Below are 14,445 nucleotides of genomic sequence, written 5' to 3' on the forward strand. Positions count from 1 at the left end.
TGTTGAGGGAGGGGGTATCGTTGTTTAGTTTGGGTGGGGGGGGGTTCAGGATTTTACACAAGTATTAGTGAGTTCTACAGTTTTGTAAGGGCTTTTGCCAAGGTTATTATATGTTGGTTTAAATAAATGTTTTCAGACCCGTTCCATTAAAGCGACCGTTTACCCTTGAGATATTTGTGCAGTGTTTCCTTTGGTGCGCCATCTCTCCTGATGGGGCTTGAGGGGTGCGAGGCTCTTAGTCATTCATGGCATATTCAGGTATGTCAAGTTGAGAACTCATGCTTCATTTCTATGATACAGGTCTATAGTTTTAATAGTTTTAAGTATGGGCCCCTACTACAAATTTTGCATTTAACACATTTCATTTTTAAAAGTAAGATTTTCACATTTTTTGTAATCATTTTGCAAATTACTTAACTTGAGGTAGCAGTATATATATATATATATGTATATATATATATATATATATATATATATATATATATATATATATATATATATATATATATATATATATATATATATATATACATATATATATATATATATATAGCTGGGTCTATGTAAGTATCGTTATTCTGTATTTACATATGAACATGTTTTCTGGTCTAGCTGTTTCACATATGGACATTACCGTTTGGTGTGTGTTTGCATAAAGTAAACCTACACCAACATTTGAAACTTTCACTTTCGAGTCGCTAAACGAATAAGTGCACTACCTAGCTCCTCAACACGTCCATTTTTCCGAGATATCAACTTTGAATTTAAACCCATAAATAGACCTTACTCCTGTGGTTTATCAAACGGTGGTCTCTGTTGATCTCCTCCTCATGTGGGTGGTCCATCCTCATATCATTATCGTTCATAGTTATTAAAAGAAAAGCGTTTCAAATACTGCGTCTTATGGCCCCCCAAAATGTGCATTGCTGTTGCTGACCAGTGCTGGGAGTAGAAACTAAAGGTGAGGTTGAATACACCATATTTTCATTACCAGAGACCCGGTTGTTTTCATTTTAACGGATCCACAGCTTTTGCCAGTTCACGACTGTGAATACTGGATTTTGTTCAAAATAGGAAACGGAAGATTTAGCAAAAAAAAAGCATTATTTTGCTCAGAATGTTGAAATCGAAATGATGCCGCACATCCCGGGTTAGCACTTGTTTTAAGCTATTTTGAAAGGCGTGTGTGGAGGAGGGGTTGTTCGGACGTATGAGGGGGCACGTCTCGTGTTGTACTGAAAGGAGTGTGATATCCAAACGCACAACATTTCCGGACACCGGAGACAATGTTTGTCCGCAGAGCAGACGCTGTCCCTGGCGGGTGAGCGCTGGTGCCCCCGGGGGCAGGCCGCGGCTCGGGGCGGTGCAAGCGGAGTGCTAGGGCAGGGGGCGGGGGCTGCTCCGGTGTCAGGCGCTGTCGCTGTCGCGGTGCTAAAGCTGTGTTGCTGTTGCCATCTCTCCCTTCGCTAAACCAGGCATCGGCTGCCCTTCACCCCCGTTCAGAAAGGGCGCCGCTGGTGGCAGACCTTGGGAGCAGCGCCGGCGTCGTCTACGGAGGCCGCGCTTGGATCGCCGGATGCCGTAAGAACTCGAGACCGGGGTCTGGGCCTGCGCCGCCGCTGTGGCTCTGTTGCTGGTGGGGAAGTCGATGACATGCCGGGGAACCGGAGGCGGAGGAGGAGGTGAGCTGTGTTCAGGGAGGGAGTGCTTCCTAGCTGTCTTTGCGGTTTTAAACCGAGCTGTGTGTTATTTTAGACGCGGTCCCCGTTTCACTTTCTAGTACCTGTGCTGCAACAATCTACTGCCCTTGCGTACATACTGTTACACCGCCCCTCTCTTCGGAGCTACATATTCGCCCTGCTTCTCTGCAGCGAATACTAATGCTTGGCCAACTATTGCCCCTTTTTAGGCAGCCTAAGGCGCACAGTGCTTAACCTCATGTACCAGCTCCCCGCCCAGCCCTGATCTGATCCCAGTTGTTCACTCTCTTCCTGCCACCCTGCCCTCCCTTCTTCCTGCCACCCTGCCCTCTCTTCTTGTTTAAGGCTCATTTTGCTTCAGCCCTTGGCCATTCTGCTTAGCCGACTGATGTACTTCTCAGCTCATCTTACTCCCGGACCCATTCTGCCTAGCCCACTCTGGTGTCCCTATGTCCAGTTTCAACCGGCCCCAATCTGCCCACCTTCCATTCTGTCTTTCACTGCCTCTTCTGTAGTTACATTATCCCCCAGTCTTCAATGTTAAACTGACGCTTGTACCTATCTGCCTGTATGACATATGTCAATTCAACTCATATTCCTCTCTGATTACAGACTTCATGCTAAAACATTACCCTTTCCGTCCCCGATCTTCTACCAGCCCAATCTCCCTAGCCCTTCTGCTGATCTCAGCACAGCCACATTTTCCCCAGTCATCTCACATTTCTATATTCAGCCACTTCCTAGCCATCTGCATGTCTGATTTTTGTCTATTTTATCACACTTTTCTATTTGCTCTACTACACTACCTTCGCATGTCGCACTCTATCAATCAATCAATCAATCAATCATTGACACTTATAAAGCGCGCTACATACCCGTAGGGTCTCAAGATGCTGGGGGGGGGGGGGGGCGCTACTGCTCGAACAGCCAGGTCTTCAGCTTCTTCCTGAAGGAGAGGTGGTCTTGGGTCAGGCGCAGGTCGGTCGGGAGGGAGTTCCAGGTCTTGGCGGCCAGGTAGGAGAAGGACCTTCCTCCTGTAGTCGCTCTTCGGATGCGGGGGACGGCGGCGAGGGCGTGGTTGGCTGATCGGAGGTGGCGTTTGGGAGCGTAGAAGTTGACTCGGCTGTTGATGTAGCTCGGGCCTTGGTCGTGTAGGGCTTTGTGTGCGTGGGTGAGGAGGCGGAAGGTGATTCTTTTGTTGACGGGGAGCCAGTGAAGGTCTCTCAGATGTCCGGAGATGTGGCTGGTTCGTGGGATGTCGAGGATGAGTCTGGCTGAGGCGTTCTGGATCCGCTGGAGTCTCTTCTGGAGCTTGGCGGTGGTCCCGGCGTAGAGGGCGTTGCCGTAGTCCAGTCGGCTGGTGACGAGGGCCTGGGTGACGGTCTTCCTGGTCTCGGTGGGGATCCACCAGAAGATCTTCCGTAGCATGCGTAGGATGTTGAAGCACGCCGAGGAGACGTTGTTGACTTGCCTGGTCATGGAGAGGGAGGAGTCTAGGATGAAGCCCAGGTTGCGTGCATGGTCTGTCGGTTTGGGTGCGGTGCCCAGGGCGGGAGGCCACCAGGAGTCGTCCCAGGCGGAGGGTGAGGAGCCCAGGATGAGGACCTCCGTCTTGTCCGAGTTCAGTTTCAGGCGGCTGGTCGTCATCCACTCGGCTACCTCTTTCATCCCTTCGTGCAGGTTGGCTCTGGCGGCGGCGGGGTCGTTGGTCAGGGAGAGGATCAGCTGGGTATCGTCGGCGTAGGAGATTATGCTGAGGTTGTGTTTGCGTACGATGGCCGCGAGGGGGCTCATGTAGACGTTGAAGAGGGTGGGGCTCAGAGATGATCCTTGGGGGACGCCGCAGATGACTTCGGAGGCCTCTGACTTGTACGGTGGTAGGCGGACTCTCTGTGTTCTTCCGTCAAGGAAGGAGATGATCCATTCCAGCGCCTTGTCCTGGATTCCGATGTTGCTGAGGCGCCGTACTAGGGTGCGGTGGCAGACCGTGTCGAATGCCGCGGAGAGGTCTAGGAGGATGAGGGCCGCTGTTTCTCCATTGTCCATCAGGGCTTGGATGTCATCGGTGGCGGCGATGAGGCCGGTCTCGGTGCTGTGGTTGGCTCGGAAGCCGGACTGTGAGGGGTCGAGGGATCCGTTCGTCTCGAGGAAGGCGGCCATCTGCTTGTTGACGGTCTTCTCGATGACTTTGGCTGGAAACGGGAGGAGCGAGATGGGGCGGTAATTCTTGAGGTCGGTGGGGTCCGCTGTTGGTTTCTTGAGTAGAGCGCTGAGTTCGGCGTGTTTCCAGCTCTCAGGGAAGATGGTGGTGTCAAAGGATGTGTTGATGATGTCTCGCAGGTGGGGTGCGATGACAGCGTCGGCCTTGTTGAAGACGTGGTGAGGGCAGGGGTCGGTCGGTGATCGACCCCTGCCAGAGCCTAACCTCTTACGCCGACGATACCCAACTAGTGTTGGCAATTAAAGGGGACGGAGATCAAGTGGCCGAATTCAAGAAAGGACTCCTAGATATAGGAGATTGGATGTCAACCAACTGTTTAAAGTTGAACTCTGACAAAACAGAGGTACTTATTTTTGGAACCCTCCTGCCAGCATGGCCTTCAAGCTGGTGGCCTGACACCTTTGGTATGCCTCCTATCCCTGCTACCAAAGTCAGGAACCTTGGCATCATCTTCGATGATGCCCTAAATTTTATGGACCATGCCAATAAAACGGTGTCTTCGGCACATCTAAAGCTTAAGATGATCAGGAAAATACACCCTTTTCTACCTGAATCAGCCATCAAGACACTGGTCACCTCTCTTGTTTTGTCCTCCCTGGACTACTGTAATGGTCTCTTTCTAAATGCTCAATCTAGAGTCATTACCAAACTGCAGACCATTCAAAACGCCGCAGCACGCTTGCTTGCAGGCAAAACCAAATTCGAATCCATCTCCAATAGCATTAAAGACCTTCACTGGCTCACTGTGCAGAAAAGAATCCAATTCAAATCTTTATGTATTGTGTTCAAGGCACTTAACAACCAAGGCCCCCAGTTTTTAAGAGACCAACTACAATTGCACAAACCTTCCAGAGCCCTAAGGTCAGCCACCCTAAACCAATTAGTTACCCCCCGTACCAAAACTGTCACCTGGGGCGATCGCCGCTTTCTGGTGGCCGCCCCCAAGCTATGGAATACTCTGCCTCTTAACATCAAGCGAAGTCCCACCCTCCTTCAATTCCGTAAGCTTTTGAAAACCTGGTTGTTCACTCAATAGTCAATCATGCTCAGAGTCATTTACAAATAATTGGCTTACAGCGCCAAGACGCCTACGGGTATAAGCAGCGCTTTAGAAATGTTAAAAATAAATAAATCCGGAGTGGATGGAGTTCATCGTGCGGATGGTGTCTTCTCTGCTTAGTCTCCTGCCCGTCCCTCGTTGCTCAATCGAGGTACTGCCTATGCTCACACACCGTCTATTCATCGAAAATAATCTGGTTGGTTCCTACTCCTAGGCCCTGTATTCTCCCAAATCAAATCCAGCCTCGCTTTGTCAGTCTACCTCATGACTGTCTTGCCAAATCCTGTTCCCATCTTCTCAGCCCACCTCTGTTCTTCTCACACAAGTTTTCCTCTGTTTCTGATGACCACTCAACTCCCACTGTCCCTCTTTCCCAGCCTGTTAATGTCCCTTCCCTGCAAACCTCTTCTTCCCATTTCTTGTCACAGCCTTTGTCACTCCCTTGCCAAACCACTTCCTGTCACTCTCTTGGCAAACCACTCTTTGCCTAGCCACATCCTTTTACCATTCCTGTTCTGCTTTTTCTGCCCAGGCTCTAGCCCCTCTCTGTCCATTCCTTCACACCTTTCTGTTTCCAGCCACCTTAAAACACTGCCCGCTCACCTTTAGCTACTTTTGTTAATTCTTGTCTTGGTCCTGTCTTTTGGGTCACTCCTTCTCTTGCCCCTTCCTTCTCCAACCACCTTTTTCGCCACCTTTTTTACCATGAGCAAAGTCATTCGTCTGCCCTGCTGCTAGCTGCAGCCTTTATTTACATCTGGTATTGGCACTGGCCCAGCGACCCAAACCACTTTTTTGTTTTCCCCATTTGAAATCCTTTATTTCCCAGCTGCAACCTCTGCCCTTTTCTGAGAAGCATTGACCTCCCTCTTCACCCATCCTCCTCACGCTAATCCACCTGTTCCTGCTCCTTTGCCCAATCACCGTTTCAGTCGTCACCACTTCTAGCTTCCTGTTTACCCCATCCTCTCATTATATCACCATTCTCCACTTAATGATTTGTTGTGGCAGGTAATTAAATATTAATAAATAAAAAATAATATCCTGTCCGCCCTGTGCCTTCCGTCCACTTCCAGCCTCCCTGCACCTACCTCCTACTATCCACAATTGCTTCTGCTTCCTTGTTTCTAGTTTCTAGTATATTCCTCCTGCAGTTTAGGCTGCTCTTACGTATTCCTTTCTTTCTCCTCTTTTCTCACTTTTGTGTCCATACTGCCACTCCCTTAATTCTCTTGTCAGCTATCTCATTTCGACATTTAGCTGGCTCATTTCTGTAGCTCTCTTGTTCTAACAATTTCTGATATGTTTGTTTTAGTGAGTAGCTCCTTTCACCTGCTCTTACACCACATAATTTGTTTCATGCATGCAGGTAATGCCTACTTTTTTCTGTGCACAGTATCCTAATTTCTCCTCTTCCTACTCTGTTTAATACTATCTTGATATACCTAACAGCATGGTGAGTGTATGCTAATCCACTGAAAACATAAGCGCGCAGTATGGACCTACACTTTCTTCCTTTTCATTTCAGATGTTTGCTGTTTCCTCAGCTCCGTTAAGTTAGCGTCACCTTTTCTACTTGTTTGTCTGATTGTATGGCTTTTCCATAAGTATTTTACAGGGCTGGTTAATTGTAGCCTTGTCTTCTGTTGCTGGGAGCTCGGCAGCTGTTTACAAGCAGTGGTAGTTATCTCATGTCTGCAATGTACCGATGGTGTAAATTGCTCCTGAGATATGTATGCCATTCTTTTAATTGCTCGGGGAATTACATTTTGATCGCGCTTTATGAATCACAGAGGTATAGTGATAAGTGGATCACAGCCACAGGTTTGAAAATGAATACATGTCCCATTCTCAGAGCAAGGGATTCAAATTCTTAGTAAAAACAACACAATTGGTAAATATTAGAGAGTTCAGCAATGAAAATGTAATAGTCAATCAACAAAATGACAACTGTTATCCAGTATAAGTAAGGTTTAAAAATATAGGATTTAAGAAATTAGTAATTTTTGTTAAGTGAATAGATCTAGAAAAATGCATACAAGACTTGACAGAGCAAATGTCAGAATATCCTTAGTGACATTTTGTGGAAAACTTGTGCCTAAATACATTACTCTCTGTAATTGGATCAGACAGTGGAACTTTTGGGCAGGACAGCTAACCTGTTTGGTTCGAAGGCAATAACTGCTATGGGTCTACTTGCAAACCTTTCTTTGGCTATCATTAGTTATTATATGAGTAGTGGTGTGTCGTATGAGAAACTGGTACGTTTGGGGGATGTGCCTGGTGCTGTAATTTTTTATGTACTCTTTTTGGGTGGGGGGCTTTTTGACTCTGGCTCAAAATGCTTGAACTCGCTATTAAATGCAAGTGTAAATCCAGTATTTGTAAAGCGTGAAAAGTTACCTGGAGACATCCCAGCGCTGGGGGCCGTTGGAAAGATTAAGCTAGCTATTGCCCTGAGTCACATAGTGCTGGGCTGACCATTGAACCGTGGGCCCCAGATTCCAGCGTTAGTCGCCCTGGCTGCGGTGCCACACCTCTTCCCTAGTAGCAGCCAGCAATGAACTTAAGTGAAAATACAGTAATGACAGATTGATAATGAATTATCCAAAAATGTGTGTATCGCTGCAGTTGTCCTAATTCAAAATCCTTCTATCTAATCTTTGTTGCTTTTGATGCTGTCTGTTTTATGCTGTTCAGCACAAAAAGGGCCGCCCCCAGTAAGGTGTTCCCAGGTGCTACAGTTTATCAATTTGTGAGTGCAAGCATCTCACAAAAAGTGAAAGACTAGTCTCACACACCACCTGGTGTCATGCTTCATCATTGACAAGTCCTCGCCCTCTAAAAACTTAGTTTGGTAGAGGGCGGGCATACACCTGATGGCAGGGATGCACTTCCAAACTAAGTGCTGAATGTCAAATTAATTTTAATGTTACTGGCATCTATATGGTGATTAAAACAGAGTGATCGATGTGTTGCCATCGAGGAGAGGAGGAGCACACATGTAGGCGCAGAAGCGGAGATTGCACCACGGATCACGCATGCCCAAAGGGATCTCCTGCCCTCACCCTCTTATGGGGCAATCTGTCCCAACATTAGGGCTTTAGACACAGGCTGCATCATAGTGGAGTGTGATCACGATCACCCCACACAATGGAACCCTCTCGCCACAGTCTGGTAAGAGTGGAGCCCGCAGTTATTTCACTAGGTACTGATGAATGCCACATACCTACTGGGCCATCTGGCAGAAACATGTCGACCACATTCATATCGGTGGGGGGACAATAGAATCACACTGATATCGGTGGGGGGACAATAGAATCCCCAACACACCCATCACCCTGTTTTAATCACCATATAGATGCCAGCAACAATAAAATTAATTTGACATCTATAATGGCTTTTTAAACTCACTTTTTGTCTGTAAGGACCCCCACTTAGTTTAGAAGTGCATCCCTGTCATCAGGTGTAGGCTTGCCCTCTACCAAACCAAGTTTTTAGATGGCGAGTACTAGTCCATGATTAAGCATGACACCAGGTGGTGTGTGAGACCATTCCTTCACCTTTTGTGGGATGCCTGCACTCATGAATTGATAAACTGTAGCACCTGGAACACCTTACTGGGAGCGGCTCTTTTTGTGCTGAACATTATATCTTGGAGGCTGCCGGCTTCTAGCACTCCGTGCCTCTGGTTCCCTCACCCCAGATCTCCCCTGGGCCGTGTGGTTACACGTCTGTTTTATGCTACCTACCTTCAACTCTCTGGCAGTGCCTTTGTTAAAGTTCTTCTGTGTTAGAAAGTGTGTTTATTCATGTATTATCCCGCTGCCCCTCCACTCATGTTTTATATTACGGCTTCCAACAGTTCCAGAATGTTCATGGTTTGCACACCTTTAATTCTTGTGGGCATCCAAGATGCACTGACCTCTAGACATTAAAAAAATGTATTATACTTTTCAGGACAATTATTCGTTGCATACTGACAACTTGCAGTGGTTGAGCTGCTTGTTTTGCTGCAGTATGTGGCTTCTGCTCTCTTTGTAAATCTTCCTGCCCTTAACCTCATGCGCGCTAGCGGAATTCCGCTCCTGCGCTGAGATTTTTAAAAACGCATGTTACGTGACGAGCTGGGCTCGTCATCAGCGTGCGAGGAGGCTACGCCATGACGAGCCCAGCTCGTCATCAGCGTGGAAGGGGTTAAAGGCCGCTCACAACTTTATGGCTTTCTCTACAGCTGGCCATTCGTATGTGCTGGACTTATCTGTAAGGGTTTTTTTTCTTTCCCATGATTACTGTCTGCTTTCCATAACTCTCACTCTCCAATTTACAAGGGCAGCCCTTTTCGTATAACGGTCCCTTGCTTCATTATGCCTAGTTTTATTTTTATCATCCCGCTATGCTCAGTCCTTCTTTGCCTCAGTTTCTACTCTTAGTCCCCCAAAAGTCACCTTCTTCAATGCCATTCCATCCATTGTGTTACTGACTTTTTATTTGTACTTGGATACTGCCTTCATTGCTCTTAAGTTCAGTTGCCCATTGTCTATTTAGGTTACATCGTTGTGCAGCATCCCATGTAAACCCAGACTTCAGCTGTTAAATCCGACACTTCACATATCCAGCACAAACCATAAAAGAAACGTATACTGACCTTCTCTCTAGGAACATGATTCATAAGTTAATTGGCACTTTTTGCATCAGATGTAGCTAAGAAAACAATATAGCCTGGCACATCTCTGTTGCAAAATCTAATTGGAAGGATACAAAACTTGATAGTGATATGTCTTCATCCAGAAGAGTGCTGGGGTGAATCTTGTAGATTAATCGGCTACTGCCTCTCTGATGAAAGGCAATCAAGGGAAACAAAACACAAGCGTTGACAAAGCCAGGAGGTTTGCCACTGGCTGCCAGTCTTTTGGAGTAATCGGTGCTCTTTTTCTTTTGCCAATGCTTTTGTAAAAAAAATATTTTTGTTGAAGCTGACTGGCCCTCATCAATTAAAAAAACAAAAAAAAAACAAATGGCTAAAACACAAATATTTGTTGGTCTTCTAAAGCAAACATTACATTGCACTATCCTTAGCAGTGAAAGGAACTACTTTGTGTGTAGATGTACTAGTTATAAAAGACAAAATTCTGCCACTCACAGTAAAATTAACCAATGGCTGACGTGGGTTGACCATGTGCCGTATGCTGTGGTGTCAATGCAAACAACTACATTGGCTCTCGATTAAGTAGAGTGTCAGGTTTAAGGGCCTGTGCATTGCACACAAAGCTCAGTATGGAGCGGCACCCAGCTACATAAAAGACCGATAGAAGCCTTATGTGCCTAGTCGTCTTCTTTCATCTGGGAGAAATTTGCTGACCTTTCAACACTTTAACGGAGCTACACTGGGGGGCGGGCTTTATCTGTGGTAATACCCCAGTTCTGGAATAAACTACCGGAGAGCTTAGGCGGGGGAAGCTACGCTACTTCCTTTCAGGAGGAAATTGAAGACCACCTTAGTTACTGGGGCATTTGGATAAGCTTCCCCACCTTTGCTCGATCAGTTGGCAGTAGGGCACTTCTGGGTTCTGGGTCACTGTGACAGCGCTTAGAGACCGTTGGTGATTTGGCGCTTTACAAATATATATTAACATTGCCAATGACACACAAATAGACAAATGGACGAATAAGGGCTGGCTGAAAACCCCTAAAGATAGAGCATTATATGTCGTTTTAGTCAAATCAAAAGATACTGATGGTTAAGGCAAGAAATTACAAATTAGGGATGAATGGAGGAATAGTATTTGGCATACAATAAAAAACAAGCATTTACAATGCAATGGTTTCGCCTTCGGAAAAGTTAGAGCTATTGGCATTGTAAATGACAAAATTTGTATTTATGTGTTGGTTTTGAAAACAGATAAATAAATGGCATTGTCATTTACATTGCCATTAGCTTAATCTCTCGCAAATGTGAGACCTATTGTACCCTACAGACGAGCTCAGCAGACAGCAATTACTACCACACACACACACACCCAGAGCCACACACACACACACCCAGAGCCACACACACACACACACCCAGAGCCAGCCACACACACACACCCAGAGCCACACACACACACACACCCAGAGCCAGCCACACACACACCCAGAGCCACACACACACACCCAGAGCCACACACACAAACACAAGAAAAGCTATTGAATGAACAACTGCGTAAAAACATACACTAGCTGTCATCTAAACAAAAAGACAGCAAGTAACTGCATTTTAATATACTCATGTTTGCACTCTGTTGCAGAAGCACTTCTTCAATTTTAAAAATACTACTGTTTAGGTTTCTACTGCAGATCTGCATAAAGGATGAATAAAGAAGGCAAAGGCCTGGTGTATATTGCTAGCCCTTTAACTGTGAGCAACAACCAGAGTAAAGCCGGACCACTGGCCGAACTAAGATCACCACAAAATGCCATTGTTATAATCAAAAGGTAAATGCCAAGGACGGAGCCACCTGCCTTCCAGGAGACTCATGAAAATAAAATTGTTCAAAATGTATTTCAGCCGAGAGCCAGGTACGTAACAAAAGAGAAATATTGCAAGAGGGTCACACCTCAAATCTGATTAGATTTCAACAGACCTCTAGCAATGTCCCTAAACTCCTACCTGGTGTTCCAAGGAACATGCAAGGCACTAGAAAACCCCACCCCATACAGTCAGCTGTTCAACGAGTAATCTTAAAATGGAACTCTGCATCTAGCCCCAAGCGACCACTAAGATGGTGAACTTGAGATTAACAAATACTCCAACCATAGTCAACATCTGTGTATTAATACTAACCCTTTTAAAAATGTTCAACGACGTAGAACTCCTCAAAGACCCTCACAGAACCAAAATGCCCCTTAGTGTTACCACGTCTAAATGCCTAAACTGATGTTTACATGGTACATGTGCTACATAAACAAGAGACAGACTTAAATAAAAAGCAGTGAGTGCTTACCCCTGTGCAGTCGTCAGGACTACGTCCTAGTGTAGGCATCATCAAGTGATGTCTGCTGAGCTCCAGATCACTTCCAACAAAATCATTCTCAGATTCATCAAAGCAAGAGGCAGAGGACAGGCCGGCAGACGAGGAGCTGGACCTCTTGCGGGGAAAAAAACAGGGAACAGGGGAGCCCCCGCAGCCGCTGTCCGAGCAGGGAGACTCAGCGTCCCCCAACCCTGTGGTGTCGGGACATAACTCCCAGGGGTGGAGGAAAGGGATACATCGTTCTTCGTTGGGACCTCGGCAGGGGCTTGGCTCTCGCGTAACTATCAGCCGCAGGATGGGGCCTGAGAAGCTCAGGCCCCTAGGAGTCCTGCTCTGTGGAAGCTGGAAGGCCAGCTCGGTCTCGGGGGCCTCCTCCCCCACAGACGACAACCTCTGGGGTAATATTGGCTGCCAACACCGTCCGGTCACCCTGTGTACTTTTGTTTTGTGGATGCACTGCATTATCCATGGTCATGTGGCTCTCTTTGGCCACAAGTCCCCCTTCTCTTGTGTTGGCCTGGGCACTCCCTGCTGAGGACCCTCCGATTAAGGCGCAGTGCTCCTTAGAGAGCCATGCATGTGCAGTCAATTTGTGTCTGCCTGCACACGCCAGGACACAACTAAAGTAAACGCTACAACAAGGAAGCTGCAAGTGGCTATGGCCCGTGCTCATGCCCCGCGCTACCCACAGACAAAGGTCTCCTATTCCCGTAACTGGGATACGCAGGGTTCTATGTTGTTTTCTATAAAAAAGTTCTAATACCAGGATTCAATTCCAGCCCTGTCTTAGCCGTTAAACCTGCCTCCGGTTTGAATTGCTCCTCCTCACATTGACATGCACTGTCATTGGCCAGTATTCGGGAACCTCAGATGAAATTATCTAAGAGTCAACTGGGATACTTTCATGTAAGACAACATCTGGAGAGCCGGGCAAATTAAAGTCAGGCTGTGTGAGCGCGACGAAGAGAACAAGTGTGGTGTTGGAATGCACGCACGTCATACAGACTACAGTGCATAGTGAAGAGGCACATGTATGTGTGCAGCCTAACATTAGTGGAGGGGAGGAGCGAGATTACTAAACTGCAGCAGATGTAGACCACAGTTCCGCATGAGAGGGGAGGCTGTGTCGAGAGCTCTCGGCTAAGCGCGCAAACAAAACATAAAAAAAAGTACTGCTTCAATAGCAGATGAAAACGGTAATAGGATAAGATTAATATTAACAATAGAATTCACAAGCGCTGTTCAGGCTAAACCTACCAATTGCATTGCAAATGCTTGTTATCGCCTTTGGTACCTTATAAGCATTTAGCCATGCACAATTTCTGGCAATGGGAGAAACCATTAGATTTGACAGGGGGTGAAGGTTCGGAGGTGACAGTAAGCAGTAGCAAAAGCATGCAATAAAGTCACATTTAAAAGGAGACAGCTGCCAGACTGCACTCAGACTTTCTCTCGTTCCAGCTCAAGTGTTAGCACCGCCTGCACAGAACCTGCAGGTCACATGTGTTTATCACAGAGACTGGACATGTGTTTCATCATTCCAATGTCGCCGAAAGCAGTTTCCTTGATTTGGGAAGTGCTGGTAGCACCAGTGCCTTGCGTGAGAAAGCTCTATAAAGGGTATGTTATGAATTGTAAAGTACTTGTTACGGTAATTACTAGCCGAACACCTGCCTGCTTTCAACCAAACTGCAAATCACTCTCTAACACAGCACCGGTGGAAGCCATACCACTGCCTGTGCATTGATACGCACAACAGAAACGGTACAAAACACATATCTGCAAATAGTATCAGAGTAAAAGTCTGACCTTGAGACGAGCCCTGCAGACGCCCCCACTGAAGCACCGGCACTGCCCAAGGTGTGAACTGTTGTGAGAGTGCTTTTCCTTCAGCCTTGCACGAGTCTCTAGCCCCCCCCCCCATCTCCCCCAGAGACGGGTCATCTGCAGAGGAGTCGCTGCTGGCTGCCTAGACACTGCTGCCCTCCCCACCACCTTCGCAGTCGCCCGTCACTGCCGGCGACACAACAGGTGCGAGGGTTGACCATCTACCCCTGGACACAAAGGATGGCCTTATTTATAGACCCACAAGTGTTTGTGCGGGGACAACGAGGCTGCACATTGTCATGTTAAAAGCCTGCTGCCTGAGCTTTGTTAACATGACAGGTATATTTGTAGAGTGCCATAGCCTCAAGGTGCTATTGAGAAATAACGGATGGGCCCTCATGGTTAGGGACACGGAGTAGAGAAAAGGGGCCCAGTTCCGAGTGTAAGGTGAAAGAAAGTCCTCCGATTTTGAAGGGGAAGTGGTATACATCCTCAGTCTGCCAGCGGGATATCTCCAGAGCACACCACTACGTCAGTCTGTTCTGAACCAGAAATACAACGCAATTCTGAAATTGGAGGGCTACTCTGTTCCTGCATAAGTTTGTTTTTTCTTTGCATTCG

The 14,445-nt window shown here is 46.9% G+C and overlaps 1 protein-coding gene across 2 annotated transcripts in view; it reads left to right on the forward strand.

Annotated features, from left to right (window-relative positions):
• The first annotated feature begins 1,232 nt into the window (after window positions 1-1,232).
• The window catches only part of FAM135A (family with sequence similarity 135 member A), a 1,101,526-nt gene continuing 1,088,313 nt past the window's right edge, over window positions 1,233-14,445 (forward strand). For both annotated transcript variants that reach the window (XM_086926467.1, XM_086926468.1), the window contains exon 1: window positions 1,233-1,682. The gene's annotated coding sequence lies outside the window, so the exon portion shown is untranslated. The remainder of the gene's footprint in view (window positions 1,683-14,445) is intronic.

This window comes from Lissotriton vulgaris, chromosome 6 (assembly GCF_964263255.1).
Source record: "Lissotriton vulgaris chromosome 6, aLisVul1.2, whole genome shotgun sequence".
In the NCBI taxonomy this organism is placed as follows: domain Eukaryota; kingdom Metazoa; phylum Chordata; class Amphibia; order Caudata; family Salamandridae; genus Lissotriton; species Lissotriton vulgaris.